At 41.6% G+C, this 17738-nt stretch overlaps 1 protein-coding gene and 1 pseudogene across 7 annotated transcripts in view; one reads left to right on the top strand and one right to left on the bottom strand.

Moving 5' to 3' along the window:
- Window positions 1-17738, bottom strand: part of Fer (FER tyrosine kinase) — a 279057-nt gene that overhangs the window by 23814 nt on the left and 237505 nt on the right. The gene's annotated exons all lie outside the window — the stretch shown is intronic.
- LOC147000381 (U2 spliceosomal RNA) lies at window positions 14592-14679 on the top strand (annotated as a pseudogene).

Below are 17738 nucleotides of genomic sequence, written 5' to 3' on the forward strand. Positions count from 1 at the left end.
CAGACCCCAGGGCAGAACCACAGACATGAAGTCGAGACAGTTGATTATACCAAGACCCACTAACCCTGCTGCAGTGGGCCCTGGGAGATGCTACACAACTGAAGCACTAGGCAAGGACTTCAAAATAGCAGTGTGAATATGGTGAAGGACATTTAAAAAGGTATGAATGAATCACATGAGACTATAGAAAGAGTTCCAGACATGAAAGTAGAGATGGAATCCTTACAGAAAACCCAAACCGAAATGAAACTGGAAATGAGAAATGTGCAAAAGCAAGTCAACCTCCCCCTCCCCCAGCTCCCCAAGGTAACCACCCAGGAGATCTAGGGCAGCATGAAAAGACCAAATCTATGGATCACAGGGATGCAGGAATGAAAAGAAACCCAGGTCAGAGGCTCAGAAAACAGTTTAGACAAAGTCATAGGGAAAATTTTCCCTACCCTAAATAAGTAGATGCCTATCCAAGTACAAGAATTATACAGAATACCAAATAAACAAGACCAGAAAAAAAAATTCCCCACAATACATGATCATCAAAACACTCAATGTATGTGACAAAAAAAAATACTATTAAAAGCTGTGAGGGGAAAGTCTAAGGAACATGTAAAGTAGACTCATTAGACTCATCTGACTTTTCAGTGGAGAGGCTGACAGCCAGAAAGAAGGCCTTGGGCACATGTTGTGTAGACTTTGGGTTTATATGGGTTTATAGACCACAGCATCAGCTGAGACTCCACAAAACTATCAACCACAGTTGATGGAGAAAGGGAAACACTCCATGATAAAATCAAATCTAAGCAATTTCTTCTATTTGTTGGCCTTTCATTGAAACTTACCTTTGCCAACGTGCAGGTCACAGCTATATAACATGGTGAAAAGGTTTGAGGTGGACACAGTGATTCTGTGTTACCTAAAGGATTCCCAAGAAGTAGCAGAACTAGTGACACCCAAAGCACAGGATAAAATATGCTGGACTCGGGCAGCATTCCATGGAAGTGCAGGGCTATGGGGGCCAAGTACACAGCCACCAGAGTGAGCACCCCGGTTCTGGAATAACTCCCTATCTGGGAACGCAAATCATTTTGAGACTATCAGCTGGGGTTAGTTTATTTAAAGGCAGTGATATTCTAAGCAAACATTGAAGGTATATTTATTTGTGAGCAAACTTTTGTTCTTGAGACCTTATTTTAACATATATGTTCACAAGTCTGATGTTATAAATGCATGACATAAGGCATCCTGAAACAGATGATGACACCAAGATGCTTATGGTGAGAGAGAGAGAGAGAGAAGAACCCATTTCAGGTTCTGTGGAAACTAATAGTTTGTAGGCTCAAAGAACATTGAGTTCCATAGTCTACTTGATACATACTAAAACCATAACAGATATACTTACAATTTACTTTGAACTATTTCCATTAACCTGATAATCATGGAATTTAATCTCTAAAAGTACACTAAACAAGGTACACATGCATGTGTGGACAGATCAAAAAACTGTGGCACCCTTTATGTGCCAGGTCCTGTGCTGTACACTGCACACAAACATAACCTAACTCTTTCTTTCCAGGATTTGCTTCTGTAAGAGAAGGCAACAGGGCTGCATCCATTCCAGCCCTGAAGTTACACGTCTGAAGGTAGTGCTGACAGGGAGAACCAAAGACCGACATGGAATAGAACCGTGACCAATGTAATTTGTAAAGAATGTGACAAGAGCAGGATTTCAAGGTTCCTGAGTAGACTTCAAGGGACCTTGTGGCTTTCAGTTTTGTCTTCCCAAACACACAGATACTATGCAATGAATGAAGCCTAAGGGAGGTGTGTGTGTGTGTGTGTGTGTGTGTGTGTGCGAGAGAGAGAGAGAGAGAGAGAGAGAGAGAGAGAGAGAGAGAGAGAGAGAGAGAGAGAGAAGCGCATTCCTTCAAAAACTCCCTTTGCTTGTTTGCCAGACATGAGCTGGGCAGGGGCACAGACAGGCCTGAGCTCATGGTTCTCATTGTGAGCTGGTGGACGAAGCTTCATTAAATATTACGCATGCAAAAGAAGTTATTCAAGACATGTTCCTTTTAATGTAAAGATGGAGTCTGGAGAAAAGGACACAGGCAGGAAAGAAAGGACAGGAACAAACAGCGGATGAGGCAGTCCTGCCCACAGCAGAGGATGAAGATGACAGAGACACTTCTCTGCTGGTGACCTCAACAGGAGCATGGGAGAAGATAACCACAGTGAAGGTGTTACCCTACTCACATGGAAGGGAAAAAGTTAGAACAGACTGTGGCAATATTGCTTTCAGACAGCAGAATCCAAGGAACAGGCATCAGTCAAAATAAAACGTACTATTCTGCATTTCTAAAAAGCAGAATGCACTGCAAAGGATATGCTAATGAATCTAAGTGCAAGTGCTGCACAGACCGACCGAGAGCAAGGAGACCTAGACACCTGCACCAAGGCAAGGGCAGAACGGGCCAATCCGCGCCTGCGCAGAACTGCTTCTGAAGGGGTCATGCGCAGGCACAGGCCATGTTGTTAGAGGTCAGCAACAGCCACATAAATGAAGACAGCATCAGAAGCAGGACAGCAGCAGTGAGCAGACGCTTACAGGCAAACAGCAACTCCAGTAACAATGACAGGGAACACGAAGGCCGCCTTTGAGTATTTTAATAATAAAATCACTAATGGAAGAGAGGGTCGTTTAAGTCCAAGCTGTGTAGAAACGAGCAGAGCAATTATGGAATCACACACCCCATCTGTGTGCGGTCCGACTCCTGAGTGGGCAGTGTGGTCACTGGGGGTAGCAGTTCTGTCTACTTCACTGCTCGGCTTATTTGAAACAGGGTGCCTCTGGGAACAGGCTCATGGGAGAAAATGTGTTTAAGAAGGAATGAGTGAGTTCTCCTAGCCTTTTCAGCTATAATCTCAAAACCAATTATCTTTTTAAGGCTAACTTAAACTTAATGCGGTACAGATATGCTGTGACTGACCTCGACTATTATGCAGATAAGCCACTGGCTTTATTTTCTGAGTGCTTCTGTGATCCATCATGTTAGCTATGCAACAAAAGGAAGTATTAACAAACTACCATGAAATTGTTGTCTAATAGCACACCAGGCACCTGGAAGAGTATGTAAAGGTTTTCCTTAAAGTCTGGGCCATATTTATGAAATGATGTAAAAAATAAATATTAAGCAGCATTAACATTTTAAAGAAGTAAATGTTCACTGTTTAATATAAAATTAAATTATATGCACAAAATAACTTTACTCTTTCTTCTGATAGTAAAAGAGTAGATTCTTATTTTATTCCAATATTCAATTTTTTTAATCTCTCTACAACTCATCTTCCAAAATAAAACAAAGAATTCCACCTACAATGAACTAGTAATAACTCAGAAAGATGAATAATGCCTTTGTTTTTCATGAAAATGAAAGGATTCCTACTTCTAAGGAACAGTGACAAAGAAAGTCCCCAAACACACTTTTTAAAGAGCGAGGAGCAAGTATTGGGTGCAATAGATGTCAGCAGTGCTGAAGAGTATTGGGTAGTAATTCAACAGTGTATTTAGTTCAGTGTGGTTATGACTGCAGCAGACTGATGTACCTCCTCCCTATGTGTACCTGCCATTTCCTAGCCCTCTATTATGATGGTATTAGGATGGCAGTCTGAGAGACAGGATTGGGTATGAGTGTGGAACCCTCGTGAATGGGTTAGTGCCCTTACAGCAATAGGGGAGCTAGCTCTGTCCTCTCTCTGCTCTGTACCTGAGAAGATGGCTGCCTGCAAAAAGGGAAGCAGGCCCTCCCAGGGAACAGCTGTGCTGTGCACCTTGATCCTAGAACACTTATCCTCTGAATGTAAGAAACACATTTCTCTGCTTTGTAAGCCACCCACATTGGTGATTCCTCATTTCCTGGCAGTCTAATGTAAGTCAGTGATTAGAAAAACGAAACAATTCTGAAAGAAGTCATAAAATGAAGCCAGAAGACATGAAAAGGGGACAGGAAATATAGGAGAAGAGGGTGGAAGGGTTATGAGAAGACTGGGGTGTCATTCAGAGAGAGTGGGGGGACAATAGCCAGAATGTATTATGCACACATATCTTACTGTCAAAGAACAAATTTAATAAAAGCTTAAAGATAACTGGTTAAAGTATATAGTAGTCGAGGGCAGAATTTTCACCCATAGGGAGTCCTAGGTTCTTAGCAAAGGGACATGACAAAGTAGGGTAAGATCACCAACCCAGCAAAATTCCCTGGCTTGTAACACACAGAAGAATGGCATTCCTTTACACCAGGGAAGCACGGGCTCCTGCCTGTGAGTGGCTCACCTGTTCAAGGAAAAACCAGTCTTGCACAAAAGATAACATGAGTCTGCAGAGGACCCAGAAGGGGGTGTGAGTGAAAGGAAAACACTTCCTGCTTGAGAAGGACCTCCCTGGCCTTAATATTTACAAGTTAACTACAGAAACAGCCTCCAGCTATGGTTAGAAAGCTGTAACCCAGCTAACAGTTAACTGCTCATGAACAATGGAGCTAGAGGTAGAATTCAGGCCCAACAGTCTACATCATGAGCACTAGGCAATGGCTCCTATTGCAGTCTTACACATTTACTTTGCTCCTATCTATGGTGTTTATGAATGACAGATACCCCAAAGTCTCCAGTAGACCCTAAGAGATAGAAACTGAAAAAGATTATGCACAAAATGCAAGGATAAAGTAATGGACCACACTGGGGTTTGCCTAGTTTCCACACATGATCTTCATGAGTTCAAGACCATTCCTAAAAGAAAGTTCAGGCACTGGAGGCTTATTTTTATTAATTGTTTAATTTCTGTCTATTCAAAAAATTCTCAGTGCTTTTGTAGTTATACAACTGGTCTGCTCCTCACAAAGGTTTCCCTCTGCTTTCCTCTATGACCCAGAGAGGTGACAGTCTGGCCACAGAGACACGTTCAGAGGAGTGCAGTGTGGTTCAAGAGCTACCACCCTTTGTCTATCCTGGCATTTAAACTTGAGAAGAGATGATGTTAGAGGCATAAGCTAGGAAAGCACAGAGAAGGCAGGAAGGGCAGCTTGAGCCAGGATTTTGTTGAATTTCCTACATAGAAGCAAGATTTAACAGCTCTGGTTGTGAACAGCTGAGCCAGAGAAGGAATTCTGTACAGCGCTTGGTGTCGTGCACAGCAGGATGTGACTGGGCATTTCTAGAAAAGCTCTCCTGCTTTGAAACATTTATAGAGAATGTTTGAAATTATTATGCATACGGTATTCCTTTCACAGTCGTTACTCAGATCCCAAAATAGAAAGGAGGGAAAAGTAGTTCAAACCAGTTGTGCTGCTACCCAGTAGGCTCGGGAGTCCCCTCTCTTCATTTGACTCTTCTCTGTTTCTTGCCATGGGGTTTGCAGACAGCAACATGACACCTGGAATCCGAATGCCTGAGCTCTCCCTATGGTGTTACTGGTGTTAGCTTGGCACACTGCAGCATTCTCTGAGTAGGAAGCACAGATTTTTTTTAAAACTGTCCTAATATGTCATCAACCTTTCATGTGTACAATGTCAAGGCTAAGCACATGCTACATAGTTGTTCTTAATTCATGCTTCATGAATAAATGCATGAGTTCCCAAGTTACCAAATGCCACCCCAACCAGGAAGTAAAAGGAAACCAACCTTATACTGGAAAAATTCTGGGTAGGCAAACTGAAACCCACAAGTTTAGAAACAACGGAATTTCACAGAAACCAAGAGTCACTAAGGAAAATAAATCAATTATTTCTAGAAGCCCCGTCTCACAGTGTAAAATCTATAAGAGTACTGGGGCCCAGGAGCGGGCTCATTAGGGAGCTGTTTGAGATGCGAAATATTAGATAAAGAGTATCAGAACTGCCCATGATCAAATAAAACCAGGAGCATTGTCCACTCCAGCAGGAGGTTCCAGAGAGAAGACAAATGGTTTGCAAAATTATAGTCAGGCATGACAGACAGATCAAGGGGAACAGAATTCAAAACAATGGAAACCTTATAGCTTTCCCCATTGCTGATCACAGCAGTAAATCCCACTTTAAAGTGTTTTCATAGAAATAGTTACTAAGAAAATCTATGTAACACGGAACTGCCAGCAGATATAAAAACTTAACAGAACATCTCAGATGATAATGGGGACCTAATTTAATCTAATTGTGCATCTATCTTCAATTGATTGGAAAACAGGAGGTCTACCACACTGACTGGCTCATGCTGGAGTCAGGGTCTAGACCAAGAATCAACCCTCCATTGTCCCATAACCAGTGTGCATTGACACAGCTCAGTAGTCCTACAGGGGGGAGATCATGGGCTGTGTCTCAGTTTAGTGTAATGTACTTACCTAATGTATGTTCTATGTTATCTTTCCCATCATCAGCTAAACAGAGAGGTCTTGCCTGAGCCCAGAGCCCCACCCTGCCCCACCTACTGTAGTCTGACCTTGCCTCTGTCATTGCACAGAGGCTCTTGCCTCCTGTTAACACATTCCTGGCCTTCAGGCAGCACTGGGCTCTGCTGTTCAGAGTCTGGGAAGCCCTTTCTTCAGCTTCTGAGGCATTAGCCGCACTTTGGCAATGCACTTTTGGTCTCTTTTGCCCCAAAATTTCCTTCCTTGAATTTTGGTCATGTTCTTTTCTTCTGACTGTGGGGTCTTCCTGTGTGATCTTGTTCACCAGTGGCTCTGATCCTCATAAGGTTGTGACCCCTTAATACAGGTCCTCATGTTGTGGTGATCCCCAACCCGTGTCTCCGTAACCAAACCATAATTTTACTCTTGTTGCTACATCATAACTGTGATTTTGCTACTGTTATGAATTGTAATATAAATTCATTTTGGAGACAGAGGTTTGCCAAAGGGGTTGCGATTCATAGGTCGATTGCTGTCACCTTTATGGCTCTGTCACACCATGCTCATGGCTCCTGACTCTCTAGCCCATTCCACATGTTTCCTTTATTCCAGTCCAGCTCACTTTGCGTACTAGCTTACTTCTAAAGGGAGATTCCATCAGGCTGTGTCTGTATCTTAGAAAAGGTGATATTTTTAAAATGTGAATAACTTGGTAATTTCCAACTATAATTATTGGTTCCAGTTGTCCTTAAAATCTTAAATTCCTTAAAATGTTGTAGAAATTCTCATCATTTGGCTCAGTTTTCATTTATTTTAAATATATTACTATGTTGTAGTGTTCATGTATGTGCATGTGTGCTTGTGTGTGTATGTATGTATGTGCATGTATAGACATGCCCATCATACACATGTCAGGGAAGGCAGAGAGTGACTTTCAGGAGTCACTTTGTCTTCTCATGGGTGGTTTCCAGGATTGAACTCGGACCACTGGTCCTGCCCATCTCACTGGTCCACCATGGAGGGCAATGACAGGGATGGTTCTGGTTCCGACTGGAGCCATCTCAGGAAGCTCCGCTCTAGAACAAGGTATGGTGGAAGCTGTGGTGGCGGCAGCTCGCTGTGATAGCAAAAGCAACTTTTCCGAGAGAGAGGAGAGGCTGCAAGGCTGCATTTTACCGGTTAAAGCAGACGTGCAATCTGGGTTTGATTCACAATATTACTTAGCTGTGGCCTCCTTGGGCCTCATTTTCCTTGTCTGTAACAACAAGACATGGATGGGGACAACACAGTAACAACCTGCCACAGGTGAATGCTAAGTGGGTGAATTTCGAGCCATGCTGGCATATGGTGACTATGAGCTTATAGTTTTCCTTCTATTTAGAAAGGCATATTTCATGTTTGTTTTTGTAAAACCAGATATGTTTAAAAAAATTCCATGAAATCCTCTCTCACTCCAACTGGAATACTTTCCTAAGTATACACACCCAGAAAAACAAATCACCAAATAATATTAATGAGCATATTGTAGGCAAACTTTTAATGTATTTTTATTATTATTTTTGTTTGTGTTTTAAAATGGGTCTCTCCACATAGTCTCAACTGTCCAGAAACTTGTTCTATAGACGAGGCTATAGAGATCCGCCCTGCCTCTGCCTCCAAGTACTGGGATTAAAGAAGTACACCATCGTGTCTGGCCAGGCAAATGTTTGAAATGAAATCTCAAATGGAGGCCACAATTTATGTTCTTACTACAAATCTGGTTTACTATTTCAGGTAAGAAATTTCACCAACAGTTTGAAGAGAGCTTTAAGTTCATCTTCATTTTGACTTACAACCACTTGGTAACATTTATTAAGTCTAAAGAAGAACGTATTTGGATCTGCCAATGTACCCATAAAAAGCTATGGTCCCTTGTACTTTGGTACTTTTTCTGATCTACAGTTTGTTGTTAATTCACTGTTAGCTATTTTTAAGATAAATATCCTTAACACTCAAAATTAGAGAATATAATTTTAAGAACTGTACAATCTTAACAGTTTTACTAGAATTTTAGAATGTAAGTTTTACTAGACCAGCAGTAATGAGGCCCAGGGCACAACACTGCACACAATGCTGTACACAATGGGGCACACAATGCTGCAGGCACTGTGCATCCTTGACCCAGAGCTAACAAAGCTTCAAAAGCCTGAGGGATGGCTGCAGTATGAGGCAGAACAGTAAGTCCAGAGTGTGCACACCTTCACAGCAAGCACGCATGCTCCAATGCAGCGCACACTGAATGGCACTGACCTTTTCCTGACAGCAGTGCTAAGTTGATCCTTGGTAGAAGGCTGTATGAGCCTTACATGTGATATCTGTGCTTATTAATGGCATGTCTTGACTACTCTAATGGGCTGGTCATGTTGGAAAACTCTAGCCTGTGTTTATTAACATTTAAAGGGTGTTCCCTGTGTGTGGGTATGAGGAATGTGCATTGCATTCATCTCTCCTATTGACACAACTAAATGTACTACAGTAGTTTGATTTCTGGCTTTTAGTCAACCATGGGTCAAGATTCAGAAAATCTTCATAAATGGTTGTAAACATGTGTAATGGACTCCTGGGAAAACCAAATACTACTGTTCTGCTAAAGTTAAGCGGCCATAACATGACTCCTAGTGACTCTGGTACAGGATAGATCAGGGTTTTGCTCAGCCATCACTGAAGAAGCTTCCTCCTGTAGTGGTTGAGAACAGACACAGAGACCACAGTTGGACACTGCAGAGAGCGAGAGACTGTGGAACACTTAGTCCTGAATGGGATGTCTCCATCAAATTCCTTCCTGGAGTATCAGAGAACCCTAGCAGAAGAGGAGGCAGAAAGAGCAAGAGAATCAGAGGGGTCAAGGATATCAAGGAAACAAGGCCTTCTAACCACAGCAGGGTCATACATGTGAGCTCACACTGACTGCTGCAGCATGCACAGGACCTGCATGGGTGCCATATAAGGGTCCAGTGCTGGAAGAAATGGACACACGCCAAATCCCTAACTCAGACGCTAGGCCCAACGGATAACCACTTGCAAATGGAAAATCAGTTTTTTCCAATTGAGTCTCATTGGGATTACAAAGCACTTTTAAAGGCAGGCCCTGTGCCCAGCAGTAGATGGCTAACACAATCAAACCAATCGGTATCTTTGGAAAGTATCGATCTCATAAGGTTTGACAGGGCTTTTTGTTTTTTTTTTTTAAACCTTTCAGGTGCCCTGAGTCTGTATTGCAGCTTCTGGTTTTGTGTTTCTAAGGGGAGTTTGCCGTGTTTTGATTTCTGTATGCTTTTAGATGCCAGTCTGTTTTCCAAGAGAGGTGGGTTCTGGAGTAATAGAGTTCAGCTTATTATTAGAGTATGTAAAATAGGAAGACAAATTTTACATCCGAATTTAGTAGTTTTGTCATTTGCATTTAACCTTCTTCTGTTTGACAATGACCTGAGAAAGGCAGGGTCCCCAACAGTGAAACCAACAGACACAGAGATAAGGTAACTGAAAACATCGAAAACTCACATCCAAACACATCACACAGCGGAGAATAATCACTTGGTGAATCACAATCCTAGCCTGTTTGTTAAGACTGTTTGAAACTATTTCAGACTGTTTCCACCTTCAAAGAGACAAGGAGCTAGTTGAAGATACGTTCTTCAGAATATTTATCCTCAATTCCCCATTTCAGAGCCTTACTCTGCATGTATAGCTACAGTCTGTAAAATGCCACCCGGTTACCTTGAGACTGAGTTACAGCTGAGCGATAATACACTGTGGCAGTGACGGAGACTCACTTACACTCAGACACTTTCCTTCATTTTCTTGTGAACTTCATTGGAAATTTTTTCTTTTTCTTTCTTTTTTTATTAGATATTTTCTTTATTTACATTTCAAATGTTATCCCCTTTCCTGGTTTGAAGTCAAAATAAAAAGGCCCAGATCTAAGGGTCTCAGGGAGTGGGTTTTATGGCATTAAGTTTTAGAGATCTTTCGTACATGTTCTCTCTCTCTCTCTCTCTCTCTCTCTGTGTGTGTGTGCAGGCATGAGCATGCCACAGCAGGAGTATGAAAGTGAGAAGACAAACTCAGGTGTCACCATGCCTCCCACCCTGTTTGAGGCAGGGCCTCTGATGTTATTTGTTGCTGTGCGCATGTCTGGGTAGCTGAGCCCTGAGCATCTTCAGAGTCTTGTCTCTACTTCCCATCTTGCTGAAGGGACCGGGGGATTACAGACGCATGCTCAGCTTTCTGTGAGTTCCTGTCTCTAATCAGGTCTTCATGCTTCTAATCGGGTGATCGCTTTACCCACGAGGCCATACCCCTAAGCCCTGATTTCTTCATTGTTCTCTAGGGAGCTGTAGGTTACATTCCAGGCACATGAACTGTGTATATAAGTTCTAAAAGCTACGTGCACCCAGCTATGACAGGTGTCTCCATCATGTACTTAACCATGTATATGCACAGCATAAAGCCCTGTTAATACATAATGAAAGATGGGTTGGCAATGTGAGGAAAGATTTCCTTTTCTTTTTGTAGCACTGGAGATTGACAGCTGTCTTGTACGTGCTAGGCAAGTATTCTATCACTGAGTTACATCTCCAGACAACAAAGAAATGCATTTGAGTGTCAAAAGTTTAATTGTTTTTTACCTAATCAAATTATTGGTCAATGGAAAAATTATACATTTATATAAGTATTTACCTTAATTTTTATATATTTTTCTTTTATTTTTACTGTAATGAGTAATGTTGTGACAGACATCTGTTCACACACATCTTTCTGCATGTCTGCTGTTATCAGTTCCATAAAATAGATTCCTAGAATGAAAACTGTGACAGAGTAGACGCGCCAGCCTGTGTTCTGAGAATTATGATATTCTTAAACTATTCCCAAAGAGGTTTGTAGCCTACATAGCAACTACCAGCAAATGCTTATCTGCTTTCCTTCTTGTCTACGATTTATGATATTCTTTTTAATTTTTACCATCTGCAGTTAAAAAAATACCCATTTTTGTAAAATTCATATTTCTTTAATGACTTTTGGACTTAGCCTGCTTCAAATATGCTGTTATCTGTATTAAAGTGGAGAATTTTTCTGAATGTTTAGAAACTTAACTCCTACCTTACTGATTCACATCTCAATCCTTATGAATTAAAGTTGTCAGCATTTGACAAACATATTGTATATTTCTCCAATATTTTTTCTGAATCTATTCATGATATTAAAAAATCTTTACTTAGTTACTTCTTTACCACATTACTGGATCTCTTGGAGAGCTGCCTCTAGTTCTGTCTTTTCACTTTACATGAATTCCGGCTTCAGTCCTGACTCTCAAGCTCTGAGGTAATGGTGTGTGTGGCATGGCTGAGCCTTCTTGCCCGTGGCAGACCTGCTGTATGGGGCAGCACTGCAAACTCCACGGCTCATTCTGTCAACCCTGCATCTACTTCATGTAGACTTCTATGCCATCTAAAGCAATGTGCCAATAGTGGGGAGGACTCTGTGGTTCTTAGGAGGCACAGATAACTGTATGATACATGTGGCACCTATGAATCATAACAACTGCATATGTGCTCAATATCCAGTGAAATATCACAAATCCATACTTTAGAGATTCCGAAAGACAATGAAATTTACTGTCTATAGACAGGAAAGAACAAGTCAGGTAAAACGATTATCACTCACCCAAAAAGAAATGTGGATAAATCTGGCTATAGTAATAAAAATTTATAGTCAATAAGAAAAGATTAGTAGCCAACAGTATTATAGAACTCAGTGACCAAGAGATTAAAGTGTTTATTGTCCCTGACGGCAGCTGAACTAGATCAGAGCACTTCTCATTGTGCTCCTGAATGTGAAAGGTCTACACCCAGGTCTTAATCTCATTTCTAAGAAACATCTGGAAACCAGTAAAAGATACTGAAAATAAAATGTATCTTGCTGTAAAAACCATCATTCTATCAGCTTTACTTTGTTGTTTAAACTCAGATAATTAAGGTAGAAAATCATGATTTATATTTTCATAATTTTATTAAAAATCTATTATTTAGTTCTGGTTAGCTAGCAAGTCAACTACATATGACTTTAAAAGTCTATACCAAGATGTAAGTTTGCCTGAGTTTTACAGTTATTTATTCCAAGTTCTGAGAAATAACTGTTTTTTTTTTTTTAAATAACAACATACAGTTTCTAAAGTGTATGGTCTATTTTCTAGCAACCAAATAGCTTTAATATTCAGCTCATCTAACTCAAGGCTTTAAAAAGCAAGTGGAAATACATTAGCATACATTTCCTGAGAAATGCAACATCAATGTGACAGTAATAAAGTGCAATAATAACATTCTCTACGTACACAGTCTTCCATCCTCAAATCTAACCCTCCTGAATATTCTCAGAAAAACTTTCTACCTCCTGAATAAAGATCTCTGAAGCACACTCTTAGGGTCTGAATGTTAGCTGCTACTGGTAATTGGCTGCCCGCCTTTTGCCTCCATGGAGAGACAGGATGAAGGTCAGCAGTACCAAGGATGAGCGGCTTACACAGGAGGCTGGCACAGGCAGGGAGGTGGGAGGCCGGGCAAGGCCCTCCTGACTGATTCGAGGAAGGTGTCTATAACGAAAATACAAGGCACTGAAGCACATGCTTGAAAGGTAAATGGAACTCCCAAAGGAGATGGTGCCGTTTATTTAAGCCTTTACATGCCATTGCTAGAGAGCTCTCACAGAGGTGGCTTCCACAGTTGTGAAGCTTAGAGATTTCAAACGTTTCATTGCCGTCAGAGCCCTGGTTTGGGTCACCTTGTCCTCTAGAACCTACTGGGTAGTCAGTGACTTTATGCATCTTCATCCCCGGAGATCTATATCTGTGTCTGTATCTATCTGGGTTGCAGAGATGGCAGAGGTTAAGAACCTGCACTATTTTTGCAGAGTCCCTGAGTTTAGTTGGCATGTGAGTCGTGTCAGGTGGCTCACAACTGCAGGAGCTCTAGCTCCAAGAGGGACTCAAGGCCTCTGGCCTCCATGATCTCTGTACTCATGTACAAATGTCCCCTCCATAAAATGCATATAAATAATTGTAAAAATAAAAAAAAACCTTTAAAATATACATCTGTTCTTGAAGAAAAGAGCAAAAGCTTATGCTTCCAATCAAGAAGATGAATAACAACATCAAACAATAATGCAATCCTGGTCAGACTGATATTAAGTCAACACGTGAGACACAGAAAAACAAGAATCCCATGTCCTTTCTTATAAAGGGTATTTGGAAAAGATGATCTGAATCTAGAAGAGTAATTCTTAGAGACTTAGAGAGCAGACATAGTGGACAGGGGCAGACAAAGCAGGGGTTGGGGTCAGGCAGAGAGGGCAGGGGGCGGTTAGATCAGGAGTACCCAAGTACAGTCAGACAGAATGGGATTTTTCTGGTGCTCCCCAGCACAGTGAAGTAAGAAGAAATCAGCTGCTCTAGACATAAAGTAATCCTGGGGACAGGGAAATGGTCATCACTTCATCTGATCAATGTATGCAGTATGCATGTGATGAGTCATACTACCGTCATAAGTATGCATAAGCACACACTTTAACAGGCTTAAGGGAGTAACCTTGTTAACCCCTTTGAGGCTGATGTACTATGTACATGCACAGAGTTATCTCACTCTACCCTATGACCACGTGATGAGTACAGAATGACTCGTGTTCTGGTGAGCACTATGAGAAAAAACAGGTAAAACCTCAATCCGATTCTGAATTGTGCATGTCCCTACTTTAGGGATCTGACAAAGAATAAAAGACCATGTGGGTATATAAACATAGTTAGAATCAGCCTGGCCCAGGAGGAAGTTCATGGAAGGTTCATTTCCCTCTGTATTTTCCATGGGCAGACAGAGCACGGGAAGCCAGGACTCACAGCTGGCCACAGGCATGCGCTGGTTACCAGTAGCACGTGCACGTGTACCAGAGCCCCTTCCCCACAGCTTCTGAGACTCAAGAGCTAGTTCCATAGTCAGTATATAAAACCTCACTTATCAGCACCAGTTCCTTTTTTATACACGAGGTTACCAGTAAAACAGGAGAAGGCCATCAGAGATAAAAATGGAGAAAAGTTAGGACTTAGATTTCAGGGAATCTATCTTCATGCACATAAAATACCTTCACTAGAAAATATGCCCTCAACCCCTGCTTTCGTGACAATAATAGCTTTGATGTTATCGCTTCTCGGCCTTTTGGCTAAGATCAAGTGTAGCTTTGATGTTTATTCTGACAAATATTTACTCAACTATAATAAACAACCCCCTTTCCTCAGGAGCTTATGAGGCACAAACACCCCATAACTAAGGAGACACTGCAGGGCCTGAAGCTGACAGGTATTGTTAAGACCTGAGGCGGCCAGGGCTAAAGTAAGGCAGGACTGAGACTCCTTGGATGGGTGGACAGATAACAGATGATGGGTGAGGTCTGGGCTGAGGAGAGCTCTCTGAATGCCTGTGATAGAAGGGAAGTAGAAAGTTCTGTGGTGAAATATAGGCCAAATTTATTTTTAAAAGTGTTTTGAACTGGCTCTCTGTCAGGGCCGATTTCTAGTGTTTTTGTTCTCCTTCCTCTATCTCAATACTCCCAGGATGATCAGACAATCAACAGCTACCCCCTTGTTGCATCAGGAGAACCACAGGAGAAGCTCTTCATTGCACAGGATAAGCTGTTTGCTAGTTTGTTCTGCTTTCTCTGCTCATGGGTGGTTTGGGCTACAGCAGCCCAGCATCTCATTCCTTACTGTAACTTCCTGATGCCCTAAGGTGGCTGCTGGTGCTGACTCTGACTTCCTCTGAGATCCCTCATGGAATGGCAGAGCTGCGCCTTTGTCCCCCGCTGTGAACTCAGTCTTAATAAAATCAGAGCACACCACTCAGCACAGATGATTCCTGCCATGAATGCTCAGAAGGAATGGAATGTCAATGATTTGTCCTAAGTTGTCACAGTCCATCTTCAGGGACAGGGCAACCACCCCTCCACAAAACCATACAGACAGTCTGACAGACAGACAGACATACCACTTCAAAAATCCATTTCATTATCTGGCAATCAACTTTTGTAACACTAAAAAAGCAAAAATTTTATCTCTTACTGTCTGGTGCTAGATTATAATCTACAATTCTAATACACTTTATTTTTCACTTAAAAAAAAACCAAAAAAGTAAAAACTAAACCGTAATAAAAAACAAGCCAGTGCTAGATTTCATAAAAGAGGCCAAGTAGAAAGTGCAAAAGAGCCCTTCCGGTGGGCGCCAGCACCGGGTCACTTTGGGCACGGAGTCGGAGGTCCCTAGAGGACACTAGACAGGATCTTAGGACCACTGGTGAGTGGAATACAATTTCTGTTCCAATCCAATTGTGCAGGACCTGAGACAGCATTAGGGAAGCAGAAAATCGGCCTGACTAGGGGCACAAGTCCCTTCAAGTCAGCGCCAGGACTGGGTCACCTTAGGCATGGAGTCAGCAGACACCCCCACGGTCCCTAGAGGACTCTCCACTCGATCTTAGGACCACTGATCAGACAGCTCCACACTCCTCAAAGGAGACACCACTTCGAGGCACATGCCCAGGATCTTAGGACAACAGGATCCCAGGATAACAGGAACTGGGTCACACTAGTACTGCAGGGTCTCAGAGGAACTTGACATGCCAAGAACTCTGACACACCCAGAATTTCAGGATCACAGGAGCCCACAATCAAAGGATCACAGAGAAAGCTGGACTCTGAGGAGTCCTGAATCAACTGGGATTATAGGAAGGACAGGCTCCAATCAGATATATTGAGGACAGCAAGTACTTGAGATAATCACATGGCAGGAGGCAAGCATAAGAACAGAAGCAACAGAAACCAAGGTTACATGGCATCATCAGAACCAAACTCTCCCACCATAGCAAGTCCTGGATACATCATCACACCAGAAAAGCAAGACATGGATCTAAAGGCACTCCTTATGATGATGAAGGACATACAGGAAAACACAGGGAAACAGCTAGAAGCCTTTAAAGAGGACACACAAAAAATCCCTTAGAGAGTTACAGGAAAACACTACCAAACAGATGATAGAATTGAACAAAACCATCCAGGATCTAAAAATGGAAGTAGAAACAATAAAGAAAACCCAGAGTGAGACAACTCTGGAGATAGAAATCCTAGGAAAGAAATCAGGAACCATAGATGTGAGCATCAGCAACAGAATACAAGAGATGGAAGAGAGAATCTTAGGTGCAGAAGATTCCATAGGGAACATGGACAAAACAATCAAAGAAAATGCAAAACGCAAAAAGATCCTAACTCAAAACATCCAAGAAATACAGGACACAATGAGAAGACCAAACCTATTGATAATAGGAGTAGATGAGAAGGAAGATTTTCAACTTAAAGGGCCAGCAAATATCTTCAACAAAATTATAGAAGAAAACTTCCCAAACCTAAAGAATAACATGCCCATGAACATACAAGAATCCTATAGAACTCCGAATAGATTGGACCAGAAAAGAAATTCATCTGACACATAATAATCAGAACAACAAATGCATTAAATAAAGACAGAATATTAAAAGAAGTAAGGGAAAAAGGTCAAGTAACATATAAAGTCAGGACTATTAGAATTACTCTAGACTACTCACCAGAGACTATGAAAGCCAGAAGATCCTGGACAGATGTTATACAGACACAAAGAGAACACAAATGCCAGCCCAGGCTACTATAACCAGCAAAACTCTCAATTGCCATATATGGAGAAAACAAAGTATTCCATGACAAAACCAAATTCACACAGTATCTTTCCACAAATCCAGGCCTTCAAAGGATAATAATGGGAAAAAAACAGTACAAGGACAGAAACGACTTCCTAGAAAAAGCAAGAAAGTAATCCTTCAACAAACCTAAAAGACGACAGTCACAAGAACAGAATCCCAAATCTAACAACAAAAAATAACAGGAAGCAACAATTACTTTTCCTTAATATCTCTTACTATCAATGGACTCAATTCCCCAATAAAAAGACATAGACTAACAGACTGGCTACACAAACAGGACCCAACATTTTGCTGCTTACAGGAAACCCATCTCAGGGAAAAAGACAGACACTACATCAGAGTGAAAGACTGGAAAACAATTTTCCAAGCAAATGGTCTGAAGAAACAAGCTGGAGTAGCCATTCTAATATCAAATAAAATCGACTTCCAACCCAAAGTTATCAAAAAAGACAAGGAGGGGAAATTCATACTCATCAGAGGTAAAATCTTCCAAGAGGAATACTCAATTCTGAATATCTATGTTCCAAATGCAAGGGCAGCCACATCCATTAAAGAAACTTTAGTA

The sequence above is a fragment of the Mus caroli genome, unplaced genomic scaffold, assembly GCF_978045245.1.
Source record: "Mus caroli unplaced genomic scaffold, Mus_caroli_1 scaffold_18, whole genome shotgun sequence".
Classification (NCBI taxonomy): domain Eukaryota; kingdom Metazoa; phylum Chordata; class Mammalia; order Rodentia; family Muridae; genus Mus; species Mus caroli.